The following is a 20,665-nucleotide window of genomic DNA, read 5'->3' on the forward strand; positions in this document are numbered from 1 at the left end:
CGAGGAGTGAGAGAGCGCCACGAAATGCTGTCAGGATGCTTGGTGCACCTGGATGTGTAGCTGTGGGTTTCTGAGCCAGAGATTCGACTCCTTTCTGAAACTCCCCTCCCTGGTGAACTTATTTACTTTCTTACCAGTCCCACACACTAGGAAGCAAAGTACAGGGTCATCTCCACAGACGACCTCAGAGAAGATTCAAACTGAGTCAGAGAGGTGGCCTTTTCATTTTTTACGATGACTTTTAACATTTTATCAGTATGCTACCTTCAATTTCATCCTTAATTACTGAATATTCTTTTTAAGGTTTGCCATCTGGCAATCAAGGTGGAGATCATGAAATACTCCCAGTCTCACAAAATCGAAAAATCTGTTAAAATCTTTTCAAAATACTTTTACTTTGGCTTATAGTATTGAAATATGTTAGAAATAAAATTTGGCCAATTTGAGCTGTTTTGGGTTCCTACTTTACATGAAGGAACTGGAATGACTTTGGCATCAAAGTGTAAGCATGACACAAATAAAGATGGATGCACATGGAGAGTAGGCAGGTGCCATCCGTCAGTCACATGCTAACTTGAGCCCATGTGCACATAACCTTGAGCTATTCTTCAGTTACAGTTTCTATAGAGTAACACTGGCATGGATATGTTTCCTCTTCTAGCAATGAAAAAATAAGGTTAAGAAGCAAATTATTTTTATCCATTTAAAAACAATCTGCTAATATGTGGTTAAAGAGCATAATCTTTAACCTTACTGAAAAAAGTTAAAACTCCAATTTTTCTATTTTGTCTCATGATGGTAGAGCAAGTTGCTGAGTATCTTAGGGAGTTGCCTTTCATGTGAAAGAGCGGTAATATTGATTACCTCAGTGTTTCGGGTATGCTTCTATTTTTGTTTGAGGAATTAAGCCAGTTGCATCACAGTACCTTGGAAAGAGTCTGTACTCAGTCAATTTGTTTCCTCTGCTCCAAAAATCACAAACATTTTCTATATCGTTGTAGACAATTTGTATTCTCTTCCTATCAAGGTCATTTTATTCACCAAGATCTTTGTTAATTCCTATCTAATCTATCAACCTTACTCAAATGTTATTGATTGGTTTCCATTTTAACTCTAACATACATGCTGCCCAATAAAACTTTCAGCCATGGATACTGGCAAATATGTTACTCATTTTGACAATGTTTTTATTATACTCTGAATATTTCATTTTCAAGAAATCTTTCTTCTTAAAATATTTGCAAAAATTTGGAGGAAAGGGACAATCTCTTGGTCCTATTATAAATAGGACACAATGTTAACAACAGAACAGAGTCCTATATAATAAAAGCCTAATATGCTAAGTGTCCGGTCATCCGGTCGGCCATTCAACCAGTCAAAGCATATTATTCTAATGATATGCTAAGGTCGCTCAACTGCTCGCTATGAAATGCACTGACTACCAGGGGGCAGATGCTCCAACCGGTAGGTTAGCTTGCTGCTGGGGTCCGGCTGATTGGGACAGAGTGAGATGGGCCAGACATGCCCTGGAGCCCTTCCACGGTCCCTCCCCAGCTGACCAACCTCCCGTGTCCCTCCCTGGCCCTGATTGTGCACCGTTGAGGTCCCTCGGCCTGGCCTGTGCCCTCTTGCAATCCAGGAGAGCTAGTTTCGGCCCGATCCTGCAGACCAGGATGAGGGACCTTACTGGTACACAAATTCATGCACCAGGCCTCTAGTATAATACATATTTGCTAATAGAATCAGTGAATTGTGCCTGAGAATATTCTTTAAAATCTCATTAGAGAAGATACAGAATTCTGCGTAGTCCTGAATCTATTATAGAAATCATATTTGCAGCTAAATTTTTTAAATAACATAAACCATAACATTGACAACAAAAATCTCTATGGGCCTGATAGCATCAATGGTAAAATATACTATGTACTAGTAGTTAAGGAGCACATAACACCAATTAAAAAAAATTTAAAAAATAGAAATGATTGTCTAAATAGAAAAAAAAATCTACAAAAGGAGATCCTAGAATTATACATGAATTTAGCAAGATTGTGGAATATATATGAATGTCACAAGCATAATCTTATATAATAGTGATAGATAATTTGAAATTAGAATTTTAAAATACTTTTAAAAATAATACCAAAAATAAAACATTTAGCTATTATCTGCATAATATCTATGTGGCAAATCACAAAACACTGATTTTAAAAAAATCAAAGAAGGCCCAAGTAAATGAAGAGATATACCCAAGTTCAGAAATTGAAAATATTCAATTTTGTTGAGATGTCATCTCTTGCAATCTGATCTGCAGATCAAATGTAATCTCAATCAAAATCTCACCAATGTTTTTATTAGATATTGACATGCTAATCCTAAAAATTCTATGGAAAGACAAAAGAACTAAAACAGCCAATGCTGAGACTCTGAAATTATGAAAAATAAGAACAAACTCAGGCCTCACAGTACCAAATTTCAAGAATTATTGTGGAGCCATAATAAATATGAGAGTATGGGATTGGCAAAAGGAAAGACACATAGATCAAAGAGATTGAAGAACCTAAAAATATATCCATAAATATATTCAACTGATTTTATAAAAGTATAAAGGTAATTTGATAAAAGATAATTTTTTTCAAAAAATAAATTTGCTTCACACCTTACACCATATGCAACCACCCAAAATAAATTATAAATCTAAATATAACATATAAAACTATAAATATTCTTGAAGAAAAATTAGGAGAACTCTGTTTACAATGGGGAAATTAAAAACTGTTTAGAAATCAAAAGCATGATGCATAAAAAATATTGATTAATTGAACTCTATCAAAATTTTAAATATTTGCTCTGTGGAAGACACTGCTATGCAACTGAAAAGACAATCATTGGGGAAGATGTTTGTAAATCACTTATGTGAGCAATTACTTGGGATGAAAATATATAAAAAATCCCAAACTCAATAATATGAAAACCAACAGCACAATAAAATATATTCACAACATCTGAAGACATTCACATATATGTGTATATTGCGCATGTGTGAAATAAGCACATGGAAAGATGGTCAATATCATTACTCACCTGGAAAATGCAAATTAAAACCAGTGAGCTGCCACTACACACTTATTAATATCTTTAAAAATTTTAGCCGAAACCGGTTTGGCTCAGTGGATAGAGCGTCGGCCTGCGGACTGAAAGGTCCCAGGTTCGATTCCGGTCAAGGGCATGTACCTGGGTTGCGGGCATATCCCCAATAGGAGATGTGCAGGAGGCAGCTGATCGATGTTTCTCTCTCATCGATGTTTCTAACTCTCTATCTCTCTCCCTTCCTCTCTGTAAAAAAATCAATAAAATATATTAAAAAAAATTTTAAAAACTGGCAATATCAAAGGATTTGGAACAGCTTTCATGCATTGCTCATGGGGATTTAAAATGAGACAGCTATTTTGGAAGACAATTTGGTAGTTTCTTTTAAAGTTAATATTTTAAGAAACATCCTATTTCTCTTTAAAAAGTCATAGTAATCATATGATCCAGCAATCTCACACAGGTATTTACTAAAGGAATTCTGAAATGTATGTTCACGTAGCTTTATTCATGATCACCAAAAACTGAAAGCAACCCTATGGAGAGCAGAGCAGTGATCCCACAATGATATTTACATTCTAATCCCTGGAGCCTGTGAATATGCTAGTTACATGGCAAAGGCATGTCAGGGTTTCAGATGGAATTAAAGTTGCTAATTTGCTGACTTTACAATAAATACAGAAGTTATCCTAGGTTATGCAGGTGGCCTGAAGGTAGTCAAGTCACAGAGGTCTTTAAAAGTGGAAGCGGAATTGGAATTCAGAGCAAGAGAGATGGTCAATGAGAAGCTCAGCCTAACATTGCTGACTGAGAAGATGGAAGAAAAGAGCCGGGGTCACAAGCCAAAGAATGAGAGTGGCCTTTTAGAAACTGGAGGGGACGAGGACATTTCTCCCCTAAAGGCTCCGTGGGGAATGCAGCTCTGCTGACACATTTCGTTTAGCCCAGTGAGACTCACTTTGGACCTCGGACCTAATTAAGTTACCATAATTACTTTGTTTTATTATAAGCCATTAAGTTAGCAATAATTTATTGCTGAAGCATTAGAAAATTAATATATTCATATGTCTTACAAGATGAGAACAGACAAACTGGTACAGCTGTACCATTCACTACTTCTCAACAATAAAAATAAAACTACTACCATGGAATGACCTAACTGAAAATTAAAGGCATTTTACTAATTCAAAGTAGCTAAATCCTAATGGCATTCAATGGTATTCACACAAAATGAAAATGACAAGGATGGAAACAGTAAGTAGTTACCAGGGTTTGGAGCTGTACAAGTGGGTTGATCACAAAAGGGCAGCACAAGAGTATATTTGGGGAAATAGAACTATATTAAATAATGCATGACTACATGCCGAAGTCCATGGAACTGGATACCACAGAGCAGGAATTTTAAATGTGCAAATAAAAAAATCAATCAGGAAGTCAGGGAACCTGCAGGGGGAAATAACCATATGTATCCTGTGCCTCTTAGCAGGACACCTGCCCAGGTCTGCACTTGACTGTGCAGCAGACAGAACTGTGGGGGTGGTCAGCAGACAATGTGGGATCTGCCAACAGTATATTGCCTCACAATATTTGCTAGTTAGCTGCTGGATAAATGCCCAAATGACTATTTGTAAGTAGCATCTGCCTGCATAACGAAAGGTAGGACATGAAGACAAGTATGTCTCTATTTCCATTTTTGTGCACTTATTAAAATTGTCCATGTCTTACAATGTCCATAAAGTGGTCAGAATTTCCAGTTTCACTTTGTTTACAAATAAAATGTATAAAACGCATGCAAGACTAATCACATTTTCAATTCCAGATAATGAAATCATAATGTCTGTGCAATTTACCTCACCATTTTATTTCCACTGGGTTTATTGGAAGATTTAAAAATTATTTTTATTGTTGTAGTGATTATTTCTGTGGAGTCTGGAAATATTTAGTTTCTCTCTCTTTTATCAATGTTTTCCCATTTTTCTTCCCCATCAGAAAAATCCATATAGCTTAAAATAATAGTCATCCAGTATGGCTTGTTTCAAGCATAGCTTTTAATTTATTCTGTCAAGAGAAAGTGAAAGTGTACCCTTAGATTAAAATATAGTTACTTTTCTTTAAGTGAATACAATTGTTCAGTGAATTATTCCCTGTGGATGCATTGCACACAAAATGTGCTATTAATTATGAATAAAAGCCACAACTGAGATAAAAGCATATCTTGATTATTCATGTTTATATATAATTATTTATACACCTAAATGCTCATACATATGCATGTTTTACATACACAATTATATATACGTATTTCTAAATTTACTATTATTAATGTCTTACTGTCCTCGTCAAACTTTCCATTGTATATACTGATGGTGAAAGAAAAAAATAAACAAAAAACCCCAACTGTTGAGTGACTTGTTTACCAAGATCTGACATCCTCAGTTTGGAATATTCCTTTTGTGTTGGCAGCAACTCAAATTTAGTTCAGAATATTGGATTTTTCATATGGAATTTTAAAGAAATACTCATTTAGAGGAAAATATCTACAGTATGTTTGAGACCCTGATTCCATACCAAAGCTATGTCCATGTCTTAACATCGAACCCCCGTGTCGCTTCATCTAATTGGATTTCACTTCATGATCTTTTAAATGACCCTCTTTATCAGGCTTTACTCTTGGCTGTCATTAAAAAACATTTCTGAATAAGAAGGATGGTTGCTATGAACTTTGTCTTCTCAGAGTGAATTCAAGGGCTTTCACCTAAAATGGATAGCCAGTGACATCCTGAAATAATCAATTAACCTCTATCAGAAGTCCCTGCTCTGTAAAATTCTCTTTAACTGTCTAAGACCTTGGCAGTGACCTTGTTCCTCTCCACTTGTGCGCTTGAAAGATGTCCACATTCCCTGTGGATGCATTAAGCACGTTCAGAAATGCACTTTGGGACCAATAGCGTTCCCTTTGCAGCTGCTTCTTCATGAAGAACTGCTCCTGGGTTTGAGAAATAGTGGCTTCTGAAGCCTGAGACTAGTTCTGAAACACTTGCTTTTATCTGTTCATGTTGTAGATACCTAGCTCTGGCCTTCCTTTTTCTGTGATTTTTGTCTAGTACTTTAAATAAAATGGAATATAATATTGAATTTTACAATGTGCAGAGGCTTATATGTCTTTAGTTACACCATATATAATTCATAGAGTCTCAGACAAGTTAATTAAAATCTTAAAGTCTTGCCTTTTTTTGTGTGAATAAAATAAGAAATAATTACAGAGACTTCCTCAAAAAGTTTGAGGACTTAATTCTATGTAAAGTACCCATACACTGCCTGGTGCAACCTAACCACCTAATAAAAATATCATCTATTGTTTGTGTTAACAAAAATATTTAGGCTGTAACAAAAAGTAAAAAAGTGTTTATTTGAGTAAAGAAGTGATTGCAGTACAGGGCACAGATTCAGGGAGCAACATATATTATGATCCTAAGAGAAAACAGAGGCGGGGCTATGAAGGCAGGGGCTGCAAGCACTGTCCTCAGTCCCTAGTCTTTATGTAAATGAAGGAGTCTGGCTAAATTAATAGGGATTGGATGAGCTCAATATGCAAACAAAGGGTAGCAAAATGGTTTGGCTCCTTTCAAAGTAAGAAACTTAGCTGGTCTGGCTGTCAGGGTGAGACAATGAAAGCTCAGGCCAGGCTGAAAAGTTCAAAAGTTCCTGAAGAAGCGCTCTAGGTGGAGCGTATGTAAGACAAACTTCCTTGAGGCCTCCTGGCTCCATTTCTGTTCACTCAACATAAATGACTCCACCTTGGCAATCTCCATTCACATTTGTTATTTATGAAAGGGGACTTCAAGCACTTGTCCTATATAATAAAACACTAATATGCAAATCGACCCAACAGTGAAATGAATGGTCACTATGATGCACACTGACCACCAGGGGGAAGACGCTCAATGCAGGAGCTGCCCCTGGTGGTCAGTGCACTCCCACAGGGGAAGCGCCACTCGGCCAGAAGCTGGGCTCACGACTGGTAAGCACAGCGGTGGTGGTGGGAGCCTCTCCCACCTCTGCGGCAGAGCTAAGGAGCCCTCAGGGGGATGTCTGCCTGCCAGCTTAGGGGGAGCGGGCCTAAGCTGGCAGGCGGACATCCCTCCAAGGGGTCCCAGACTGTGAGAGGGTGCAGGCTGGACTGAGGGACTCCCCCCCCCACCCACCCACCCCCCAGTGCATGAATGTCATGCACTGGGCCTCTAGTTTATACATAATCTCATTTGAATCATAAACAACTCTGTGGTAGAGAAATTGTTTCAAATTTTCCATATGAAATATCTGAACACCAGATATATTAAAACCTGAAGTTTCCATAGAGTTAATGGAGAAACATGCATATGGTGCAGGGCCATTTCATTCCAATCCTTCACACTTCACACTCTGCCATAGCTACCGGGAGGCTGAGAAAGGAGACATCCTACAAGGAGAGGCTGCCAATGCACCCACTAAACTTGTCAGCACTGTTTTCAAAGCATCAAAACTCTCACCCCTCAAAATTTGCTGTTACTTCCATTCTACCACACTGGTCTAAAGACCATTATTTGTCTCTTGGATTATTGCACTGGCTTGCTACCTTATTCCCACCTTGCCCACTCTCACCCAGCACACCGAATATATCATCAACACAGTAGACTACATGATGCTTAATCTTAAATGAGATCATGGGAATACTTTGCTCAAAATATTTCATTAGCATTGCACCTGCCTCATTTGCCAAATGTGTTTTGAAACTTAAATGAATATAAGTGGGTACATTGTTAAGTAGATATGGGCATCTTAAATGGTGTTTAGCATCTTGTATATAAAATAAATATATATAAATATCCCTTTAAATATTCAGCAATTTTCTTTTTACCCATATTCAACGGTCAATGTTTGTGTCTCCCTAAAATTCATATGTTGAAATCCTAATCCCCAAATATGATGGTATTAGGAGGTGGGGTCTTCAGGAGGTGCTTATGCAATGAGGGCAGAGCCCTTATGAATGGATTCGTTCCTTAGAAAAAGGGTTTCAGAGAGCTCCCCACTCCTTCCACCATGTGAGGACACAGCAAGAGGAGCCTGCTATGAACCAGGCAGAGGTCCCTGCCTCAATAACGTGGCCCACTGATCTCAAACTTCCACCCTCCCCAACTGTGAGAAATAAATGTGTGTGTATCAGTTACCCAGTCTGGGTATTTTGCTGCAGCCGCCTGAATGGCCTAGGGCACCCTGTCCGTGGCATCTTCCTGCTCCTCTACCAAAGATGCTTCCTACCTGTCTCTCTTACAAAGGTCTTATGCTTGTAAGTTACTCTCTGTCCTCAACTCTCTGGCGAGTTCAGAATAACTACTACTATGTAGAATACCCAGTTGCTTTTGTAGTTAGGCTAAGAGTTACATTTCCTTGCCATTTGTCAAGTCCTAAGGGGAAGCAGAAATGTAACTTTTTGAAATGGGACGTTAGCTCATTGTTTTTCAATCCGTTATCTTGGGTATAACTTCTCATATCAGAAGGCGCCCTTTCATGTAGATTCCTCCTCATGGATGTGGTCCTCTATATTTTATTAGGGCATGTCTGATCTAATCCTAAAAGGTTTCGATATTTTCTCTGTGTAAGTGGCAGAAAAATAAGCTGACTCTGATCACAAGAATGTGCACCACATCAGATGACTCAATAAAAGATGTAACTTTTTTGCTGAACCAGTGTGGCTCAGTGGCTGAGCGTTGACCCATGAAACAAGAGGTCACGGTTCAATTTCTGTCAGGGCACATGCCTGGATTGTGGGCTCCATCCCCAGTAGGTGGCATGCAGGAGGCAGCTGGTCAATGATTCTTTCTCATCGTTGATGTTTCTATCCCTCTTTCTCTCTCCCTTACTCTCTCTGAAGTCAATAAAAACATTTGTTAAAAAGATGAAACTTTTGTTTTGATCCTACATTTGAAAGCCCTCCAAAACACCTATCTTTTCTCTTTAGCATATATTTTTCACTCTTACTTAGCATCCGTTTTCCTCTTGATTGTCATTTGTGCCTCTCCCTGACTAGACTAATTTTTTTCTGTCCTATTATGGGTGACTGTACCAGAAATTCAAATCCCTTCACATCCAACATTTTTTGTGTGTGTGGCTCAAGTCAGCTAAATCTGACATCTTTTAAATAGCCTTCAAACTGTTTTTATTTAAGTGCTAATAGAATAAAAAACGTTTTAAATACATGAGTCACATTAGTCTTTGAGTGTTTGTTTGAGCTCCTCTTATGTATCTAATTTCATTCAGGGGCTTTAGACAGAGTGATAAACACATATTTTTTTCCACCACCTTAGAATTTATGGACTAAGAACTGTATATGACTGGGACTATACGGCCCCAGAAGTCATGCAAATTTGTTGTTCTTTAAACTTTTAATTTATTTTTTATTTTTTTTATTGATTTCAGAGAGGAAGGGAGAGAGAGAGAGAGATAGAAACATCAATGATGAGAGAGAATCATTGATCACTGCCTCCTGCATGCCCCCTACTGGGAGGCATCGAGACGGCAACCCGGGCATGTGCCCTTGGCCGGAATTGAACCTGGGACTCTTTAGTCTGCAGGCTGACGCTCCATCCACTGAGCCAAACTGGCTAGGGCAGTATTGTTGTTCTTATCATATGCATCTATAAGTCTACATAGACATACAAATTCAGTATACATATTCTAGAGAAGTGGTTCTCAATCTTCCTAATGTCACGACCCTTTAATACAGTTCCTCATGTTGTGGTGACCCCCAATTTCATTGTTACAAATTGAACATAATTAAAGCATAGTGATTAATCACAAAACAATATGTAATTATATATGTGTTTTCGGATGGTCTTAGGCGACCCCTGTGAAAGGGTCATTTGACTCCCAAAGGGGTCGCAACCCACAGGTTGAGAACCGCTGTTCTAGAGAAAGAAGTATTAGTGGAATGGATCAGGTTCTAATTACTGCATCTCTAGTATATGAAAAATGAATGTGAAACCAAATAAATGGGAAGATATTGAATTTTTGCAGCTATCAAAAATACAAGGTAAAATATTAAAGTAAGGTGTTAATCTATGATAAGACCAAACAAAACTCAATAGAAAAATATAGAGCTTTAGGGAATTTGTTGTAATTTTACATATTTTTGTGTCTACACTGTAATTAGCAACTGGGACTACAATTTAGCAATACATTTTAATAATTTTGAAGTTTTTCCTTAATATTATTCCTGTAAATATCTAACAGAATAATTAAAAAAAATAATGATGTTTGTGAATAAAAATATTGGTTGCATATTTGTATCTAATAAAGTATAGTATGTTAATGTTATAGATTATTTTTCAATATGTAAAACAACTCTTATACTTTCTTTCTTACATTGTGTTACTAACCCCTTTTGCAAAAATCAAAATCTTAGCATACTTTGTCCATCTGTAATCATAGACAATCAAACTAAATGTCTATCCATAACTTTCTCTCAGTTGTAAGTGCCAACATTTTTGGTTCCCATTTAGATACTCTTACAAAATGAGGCAATAAAAATATTCTCTTCTACAGAAAGTTATAATGAGTGCAGATTTAGTTGAATACAACATTTAGAATAATTAACAGGGAAAGTCTTAAATGGTTTCACTCTGCAAAGGCCCAGCAGTGTGAACTCCAAACCAAAGGGGTATTTTACAAGTTTTATTTTAATCATTATGTTTCATTATTATGATGTCTAACATGCAAAAAAGGGAAATAATATAATTCAATTTTATTCATCCACTCAGAAACAAAATCCATTCCAATTCAGGACATTGGTTGTATATGAGAACGGATGGTGTGTAATGGGATGAATAACTTCTATTTCTTTTGCATTTTATGCCCTGTGTTTTTTCCTCTAAAGATTACAAATAAAGAAAGCTGATTCTACTGTTCTGCTAATAAGCTGCTTCAAGAAAAATTCTAAAATGCAATTTAAAATCTCTATAGTATTTACAGCAATTTAGCAAGATTGAAACAATTACGTTTTAATGGGACTTTAAAATAAGAGTTCTGGTGCTTACAGTAATGTTTAGTGACAAGCAGCTCTTGTGGACCAAATGATGTTAAAATTTGAGGTAGTAAATATGAGACAAATTTACCTGCATAAAACCTTTACATTAAGTATATCAAATTCCTTATCAAATTAAAGGAAATAAGTGATTCACCTTTGTGTACACTTAGGTGACTCTGTAGTGATTTCAGTGTAGTTTATTAGAAAATCACAATGGTTGTTAAATAAACAGTAGGAAAGTAATGTGGCTGAACTCCTTCAGCTTTTTCTTGACTGGGAAGCTCTTTATTTCTCCTTCAAATTCAAATGATTGTGTTGCTGGGTAAAGCAGTCTTGGTCGTGTGTTCTTGCTTTTCATCACTGAATATTTCATGCCAATCCCTTCTGGCCTAAAATGTTTCTGTTGAGAAATCAGCTGACAGTCTCATGGGTGCTCCCTTATAGGTAACTAGCTGTCTTTCTTTTGCTGCTTTCAAGATTCTCTCTTTGTCTTTTACCTTTATCATTTTAATTATAATGTACCTTGGTGTGGGCCTCTTTGGTTCACCTTGTTTGGGACTCTCTGTGTTTACTGTATTTGTGTGTCTTTTTCCTTTACCATATTAGGGAAGTTTTCAGTTATTATTTCTTCAAATAGGTTCTCAGTCTCTTCTCAGTCTCTTGCTTTGATCTTTCTGGTACCCCTATGATGTGGATGTTATTATGCTTTATGTTGTCCCAAATGTCCCTTAAACTATATTAATATATATATATATATATATATATATATTACTGTGCTGCTCTGATTGGGTATTTTCTTATACCTTTTCGTCCAAAGGGCTGACTCAACCCTGTGCTTCATCCAACTTACTGTTTATTCCTTCTAGTGTATTCTTCATTTAAGATATTGTATTCTTGATTTCTGACCAGTTCTTTTTTATGGTTTCTAGGTCATTTTTATATTTATTGTCTTTGGATCAAGTTCTCATTGATTTCATCCATTCTTTCCCTAAGTTCTTTGCACCCCTGTGTTCATTACAAACTTTCCCTAAGTTCTTTGCACCCCTGTGTTCATTAATTAGATTAGCCAAGATTTGCAACAGCATTATTTATAATAGCCAAGATTTGGAAACAACATAAGTACCCATCAGTAGATGAGTGGATTAAAAAACTCTGATACATCTATAAAATAGAATACTATGCTGCTGTAAAAAAGAAGGAACTCTTATAATTTGCAACAGCATGGATGGACCTGGAGAACATTATGCTAAGCAAAATAAGCTAATCAGAGAAATATAAGTATCACATGATCTCACTCATTTGTGGACTATAATGAACAATAGAAACTGATGAACAAAAATAGACCCAGAGACATAGAAGCACTGAACAGACTATCAAACCTCGGAGGGAAGGCACTGGAGGGTGGGCAGGGAAGATCAACAAAAGAACTCATCCTACGCCCTAACCGGTTTGGCTCAATGGATAGAGTGTCAGCCTGTGGACTGAGGGGTCCTGGGTTTGATTCCAGTCAAGGACATGTACCTTGGTTGCAGGCACATCCCCAGTGAGGGGTGTGCAGAAGGCAGTTGATTGATGTTTCTGACTCTCTATCCCTCTCCCTTCCTCTCTGCAAACAATCAATAAAATATATTTTTTTAAAAAGATGATGGAAACAATATTAAAAAAAAAGAACTCTATAATAAAGAGGTAATATGCAAATTAACCCTCACGCCCTCAAAAGATGGCTGCCTATGACCAGGCCAACAGGGAGGTTAGTGAGGGACAACCCAAAAACTGAACAAGCAGGCTGCGTGGGGTGACTAGGCCAGCGGGGGGTGGGTAGGGGGGGCATGATGGGTGACCAGGCTGTCAGGGGGTGACCAGGACAGCAGGGGGGAAGTTGGGGGCAACCAGGCCAGCAGGGGCATCAGTAAGAGGTGACCAGGCTGGTGGAGGGGGAGTGTAGTTGAGGACAACCAGGCTGGCAAGGGGGCAGTTGGGGGCAATTAGGCTGGCAGGGGGGGCAGTGAGGAATGACTAGGCTAGTGGGGGGGCAGTTGGGGGCAACTAGGCTGGCAGGGGGACAGTAAGGGGTGACCAGGCCAGTGGTGGGGGGCAATTAGAAGCGACCAGACCAGCAGGGAGGGGGCAGTTGGGGGCAACCTGGCTGGCAGCGGGGGGCAGTTAGGGGAGACCAGGTCAGCAGGGGGGCAGTTAGGGGCAATCAGGCTGGCACACAGAGGCAGTGAGGGGTTATCAGGCCATCAGGGGGGACAGGTAGGGGTGACCAGGCAGGCAGGCAGGTGAGCAATTAGGAGCCAGCAGTCAGGATTGTGAGAGGGATGTCCAACTCCCGGGATTGGGCCTAAACTGGCAGCCGGACATCCCCTGAGGGGTCCTGGATTGGAGAGGGTACAGGCTGGGCTAAGGGGACCCCCCCACCCCGCATGAATTTCATGCACTGAGCCTCTAGTATACGTATAAGCATAACCAATAGACACAGACAGGGGGGTGAAGGCCTGGATGGGGGTGCGGGGTGGGCAGCAAGAAGTCAATGGGGGGAAAAGAGGGATATATGTAATACTTTTAACAAAGAATTGAAACAAAAACTTTTTTATGCATAATTAGCTATTTGTTTCTTATGTCTTCTTGATTCAGCTTAAGTAAACTGTTTCTAAGCATCTCTTCAGTTCAGTTTATATAAGTTTCAGAATGGAATTGCCATCCCCCTATCTGTGAGTTAGTATCTATGTCACAGATTTTTTTAAAAGTGAATTTTTAAAAAATTATTTATTTATTAAATTTATTGCCCAACATGAATATATAAGTTTCAGGTGTGGGTTTCTGTGTTACAAGACAAAGATGAATATTAACTTTGTATATATACTAGAGGCCCGGTGCACAAAAATTTGTGCACTCGGGGCGGGGGGGGGGGGGGGGAAGTCCTTCAGCCTGGCCTGTGCCCTCTCACAGTCTGGGACCCCTCGGGGATGACCACCTGCTGGCTTAGGCCTGCTCCCTGGGGGATTGGGCCTAAGCTGGCAATCAGACATCCCTCTGGCAGCCTGGCAGCCCTCGGGGGATGTCCACTTGCCAGCAGGGAGCAGACCTAAGCTGCACTCGGACACCCTTAGTGCTGCTGAGGAGGCAGGAGAGGCTCCCACCACCACTGCTGTATTGGCAGCCATCAGCTTGGCTTGTGGCTGAGCAGAGCTCCCCCATGTAGGAGTGCACTGACCACCAGAAGGCAGCTCCTGCATTGAGCATCCGCCCCCTGGTGGTCAGTGTGTGTCATAGTGACCAGTCATTCCCAGTCATTCTGCTGTTAGGGTCAGTTTGCATATTACCCTTTTACTGTATAGGATAGAGGACTGGTGCATGGGTGGGGGCCAGCTAGTTTGCCCTTAAGGGTGTCCCGGATCAGGGTGGGGGTCCCACTTGGGTGCCTGGCCAGCCTGGATGAGGGGATGATGACTGTTTGCTGCTGGTCACACCCCCTTCAGGGTGGGGGTCCCCACTGGGGTGCCTGGCCACTCTGGGTGAGGGGCTGAGGGCTGTTTTCAGGCCGGTGGGTGACTGAAGCTCCCAACCTCTCCTTTTTTTCTTTTTTTTTCTGGGATTTATTTACCTTCTATAATTAAAACTTCATTGTTGTCACTGGAGCTGAGAACCACTTGCTCCAGCTCTGAGGCCACGGCCTGCTGAAAGCAGGTATCTGGGGCTTGTTTAGCTTCTATAATTGAAACTTAGTTGCTTTCAGAGCTCAGAGCTAGGCCACAGCAGGCGGGGAACCTTGGCTTTCTCCATCACTAGAGCAAGCAAGCCTCCTGTTCGCTTCAGCTGTGTGGCTGCCAGCTGCCATCTTTGCTAGTGGTTAATTTGCATAGCACCCTGATTATCCAATGGGAAGTGTAGCGAAGGTACGGTCAATTACACTTTTTGTCTTTTATTAGAAAGGACATATGATTCAGAAATATTTGCTCCTAAACCTATGAAACAAAACTATATGGGAGTTCATTTATCGTTGACCATGGTAGAAATATTACCTTGAGGACAAATGTACTAAAAAACAAAGAAAATTAACATCATTGACCACATATTTTATGTCAATCATTTTTACATAGTTTCTCATTTCACGCCTCTAAGATTGAAATATAACTATTTTAGAGAAGTAGAGATCTTCATTCAAAGTCACATTACCAATAGGTAACCCACATCTGTTGGTTTAAGTGTCCACTACCTATATGCAATTTCCAAGTTTCTACATCATCCAACATTGTACTTGATCTAAAAGACTAGACAATTGATGTGGCTCAGTTGGTTGGAGCATGAACTTGTACACCAAAAGGTGGCGGGTTTGATCCCTGGTTGGAGCATGTGTGAGAGGCAACCAATTGATGTTTTTCTCTCATATCAATGTTTCTTTCTCTTCCTTCCTCTCTTTAAAATACAAAAAGAATAATAGTACAAAATTAAAATTGAGAAAAAAGAATAGTATATTAAGAAAAAATATATAAAAAGTGGAGATATTGTTTTTTCCCCACATTGAAGTCAAGTTACAAAAACAAATGCAGAGTTGGATGCAGAAGAGTTCAGTAATATATTTGAATGATCATGAATAAATAGATTGTCTTGTCTGAATGATATACATTGCATTATATATTATGCCACAGGTAATGAATGGTTATCAAACCTAGAATGTGGGTTTTTGAATTTTTATTTTTTCTTTTAATCTCATATTGGAGGCACAATTTAAAATGGAAAAAGCAATAGCTTGAGTGTTAGAAGACCTGAGTGCTGGTCTTTGCCTCCCCCATTTGGCTGGCATAATTGGACAGTCATTTCTGCTCTTTGAGTCACAAGATTAAAGAGCTGACCAAAATGACATTTAATTCCCCTTTAAGGTCACTATTTCATTTGAACTGTTGATATAATCCAAATGTTTCTATATTTTAATTTTTTGTCATTGAATCATAATACCCACAAGGTTTCACTGTTGTGAGAAAGTTTCTGCAAATTTCAAGTCCATCAAGTCATTGTTTGAAACATAATTTCATTTAAGTTTACTAGAAATGTAATTTTAAGTGTTTAAAATACTTTGATGTGTAGATGTATGAGTAAATGAAGAGTTGTGCAGTGATGAGATTTTAATGAAATTAATATAGCCGCTTCATTATTTGGGAAAAAAAATCTGCACTAAAGTCTCTTCTTCTGCTTTATCGATGGAATGAAAGTTATCACAAATGGAATATTAAGAACTAATATTATTTGAAAGAAATATCTGTCACATGTTTTACTGAAAATGAAAACAATTTGTTTAGTCAGACTTATCAGATAAAAAGATATACAAATCAACTAATCCTCTTCAAGTTCAGTGAACTTAATTTTTAAATATTTCAGTAACATATAGCTTTTGGTTGTTTTTAAAATCTATTTATTTAAGGATTTGTGATAGGAAAGGAATTAGATATCAGTTGGCCATTGACTTCTTATTCTCCTATCTTCTGTATTTCTAACAGTCTCTATTTAATGAGTAAAAGCTCATCAGAAACATTTCTCTATTCTGTTATATATTTATAGCAATTAATGATTTCATCCAGATTCTTACAATAATTTATTTATTTATATGAGTTTTATTTCTCTATATTTGTATATTCTATTCTTAAAATATTTTTATTGATGGGAGAGAGAGAGAAAGATAGAGAGAGAAACACTGATTGGTTGCTTCCCTGTATGCACCGCGACCAATGATTGAACTTGCAATCTGGGCATGTGCCCTGACTGGAATCAAACCCACCACCTTTTGTTGTATGGGATGACTCTCCAACCAATGGAACCGCATTGGCTAGGACTGTGTCTTCCATTTTTTATTGATAAATATTTTAATTGAAAAAAGAGAGAGGTTACAGGAGCTACTGCTGATCAAATATTTAACCATAATATTTCTACATCAGTAGGACTTAATTTTATTTCAATAATTAAACATTAAATAAAGCATTCAATGGTATTATTTTAATGGTGAAATAAAAGCAATCTTAACTGAGGAACAAGAAAAGCTCTATTGTATAATACTGTTCTAGAAGGTCTAACCTATTAGCTTTGCTAGTGGAATATTTTAGGTATCATATTGACAGAACCAATAGATGAGATCTCTGGGGCTGTGGTCTGTATATTTCCATTTTTTTAAACATCCAAGGAAAATTTTAGAACTCTTATTCTACAATATAAAAAATAATTATTTTAAAAAAATTATAAATTTTGAAAAGGTAACAATATTAATTATATAGGAGATATAACATATGTGGGAGATTGTTTTCCTGGAGCATCCAATAAAATAAGTTGAAACCCTTTTAAAAATTGTTAGTTTATTTTAAATGTAGGTGTTAAAATTATATATTTTAGAAAGTCAATAGTTTTTATATAATCTAGTAAAATCACTTGAAATTATTCTGGAAGATGCTTTTATTAAAAGCAAGATGTCTTTATGTTACAAAACTATAAAGTAAATAAAAATACAATAATAAATGTATAGAAAGTATAAGAAGAAAGTTATTTAAAATAAATTTTTAAAGTCTTGCAAAAAATAGAGTTGCATACACTTAAATCACAACATCACAAGCATATCTAAGCATTAGAGAAAAAACAGATAGTATTAAGACAATATTGCTAACTATAACTACTCTAATTTTTTTAAAAATCTGTAATTCAAGAATTATCATAGATAAACTTAAAAATGAAAAAGAAAGCAACCTGTAAATAAATGAAGCATATCTGACAGATGATGAACTTTTTATAAAGCACTCTTAAAATTACTAATCAGAAGACACAAACACAACTAGAATTATTAACAAAGCCTATAATAAGCTATTTACTAAAATAAATACAAAGGGCAAATGGACATAGGCATAAATATTCAAACTCAGTAGCAATCAAAAATGCAATTTGAGCAAGAATGCAAATCAATTCTTTTAACCACTGATTTTGAAAAGAATTTTAAAACTCAAATTTGCTAGGTGGAAGGTGAGGAGAAATGAGCATTTTCAATCACTGCTGACAGGCGTGTTAATTGCTAGAAACTTACTTTACTTCAATTTAGAAATATTTATCAGAAGCTCTGAAAATGTTCATGTGATTTTACCTAGCAATTCCACCCAGGGAAAGTTATCCTGAGGAACTAATCATAAATATGTGCAAAATGTTGGTATAACGACAAATGGTATATATTTTAAAAATTCCTATCTACCAGCAAGAGAAAGATTAAATGATTTATGAGTACAGACACAAAACTCCAAAACAAAATGTTATCATAAGAACATACATAAACACAAAAATCAACATGAGATAATAAGACCCAAAGATTGTGAATAATTCATTATCTAATTCTGTGTACCACAAGTAAAAAATTTTTTAGCTTGTGTTATCAAGAAAGTCAAGAATGTAGATAATGTGAATACTTTTAAATGTACTAAGAACTAATTTATATTGGAGCATAGTAATATATTTCATAATAAGAACACTACCTGCGGATATTTAACATGGACTAACTAATTTACTTCCAAGACAGTCCTCTAAAATCGTACTGATTATTATTATTTCTGCTGATAAATAAGAAACTTACCTCTTATTATTGATAAAAGTGGGATCTAAAACTTGGTAAACTATCTCCTGAAATAGCTATGTTTTATGAGATAAGGAGAATCCACTGCATTACCAAAATAATTTATCTGAATAGAGAAATAAAACACATTCTTTAGAAGTACAAATGCAATAATCACACAATTCTATGACATATTAGCCAACAAAGAATGCCTGAGTAAATTCAAAAGAATTAACATCGTGAGACTATGTTCTAAGCCTATAATGGAATGATAAATGTATTTTAAAATTATTTCAGAATTCTATATATTTTCTTTACATTTTTATATTTAAACTAAAACCTAAGCTACCAAATGACATGAAACTAATTAAGAATAAATACTAAATAAATTATAAAATAATCAGACATGAACAAAAATTATATTTATAAATATAAACTATATATATATATATATATATATATATATATATATATATATATATATATATATATAAAATTTGTAAGAAACACATATTATAACAGTATGAAATACTTTCATTAAGGAATGTGAAGGATTGTCCTGGCCAGGTGGCTCAGTTGGATGGAGTGTTGTCCCATAAGGTTGCAGGCTCAATTCCTAGTCAGGGCACATACCTGAGTTGCAGGTTCAATCCTGGTAGGGGTGTGTAAAGGAGGCAAACAATTGATGCTTCTCTCTCACATCAATATTTCTTTCTCTTTCACTTTCTCCCTTCTTCTCTCTGAACATATCCTTGTTTGAGGGTTTTTTAAAAAAAGTGAAGGATTAATTGGAAAGATGAGGTTTACATCTATAACAGGAAGATGTTCCAAAAATTCAAGTAAATTTAAACAAATTGAATGAAATGAAAAGAACAAATACAAAGTGATATCAAGAAAAAAACAAAATAGAAAAATTTAACCAAGAGCTGTTTTTTGGAAATATTAGTAACTCTAGCAGAAGCAATTAAGAAAACAAAACAACAAAAAGGAAAGAAAAAGATTATACTATTAAAAAACATATTAGTGATAAAGGGATATTAATGACTATAATATATAATTTAAATTTTAAAATTTGAATAAAATTAATATATTTCTAGAAAAACATAAATTTGTTAAATGAATAAATTAACGTGTTTTTTTTTCACACACATAGTCAAACTTGAAATTTTATTAAAGCAACTGTTTAGCCTAAAGAGAATAGAGATGGGATCAATGATAGTCACATGAACTTAAAATGTGATTAACACTCAGATCTTATTATTAAAAAAGCAGGGAGGGAGTGGACATTCCCACCTCTATTCTCTTTCATTTAACAAATACTGAGCACTTACGTGGCCAGACATTCTGTCACGTGATGAGGATAAAATTGACATCTCAATTTCAGCCCTTAATGACCCTGGATTCCTTGGATACACAGACATATGCATAATACAACCAGACAAATTCCAAGAAGCCAACACAGGAGCTATACAAATATAATGTATTCTGTCTTCAGACCACACATTATTTTATCTCATACACTGTGTACTTCCATAGACATAATATTTAATTACTCTTTTTTTGGAATTGCTTTTTTTTATTGCTTGAGGACAGGCACCTGGTCTATCTTACTTGTTATAGTATCATGAGCATCTTATACAAAAAGTAGGATATAGTCAGTGATTCATAAATATTCATAAAGTTAGCAAGTGCACTAATGGGTACTAGTTAAAATTTCAGAAGTACAATTCTGCTTCATTAGAATTTATTTCCATTTTCATAGATTTCAACAGAAGAACCATGGCAGATGATACAGAAAAAATGTTGACTTGTCTAATTTGCAGTAAACTTATGTCCAATGGCTGTGAAATTATAACTAAGTATATGATTTTTATTTTTTACCATTATCCCAGTGTGTGACAATTCTACATTTAATAATTGTAATATTTTTATTTGTATTT

Source organism: Myotis daubentonii, chromosome 13 (assembly GCF_963259705.1).
Source record: "Myotis daubentonii chromosome 13, mMyoDau2.1, whole genome shotgun sequence".
Taxonomy (NCBI): Eukaryota; Metazoa; Chordata; class Mammalia; order Chiroptera; family Vespertilionidae; genus Myotis; species Myotis daubentonii.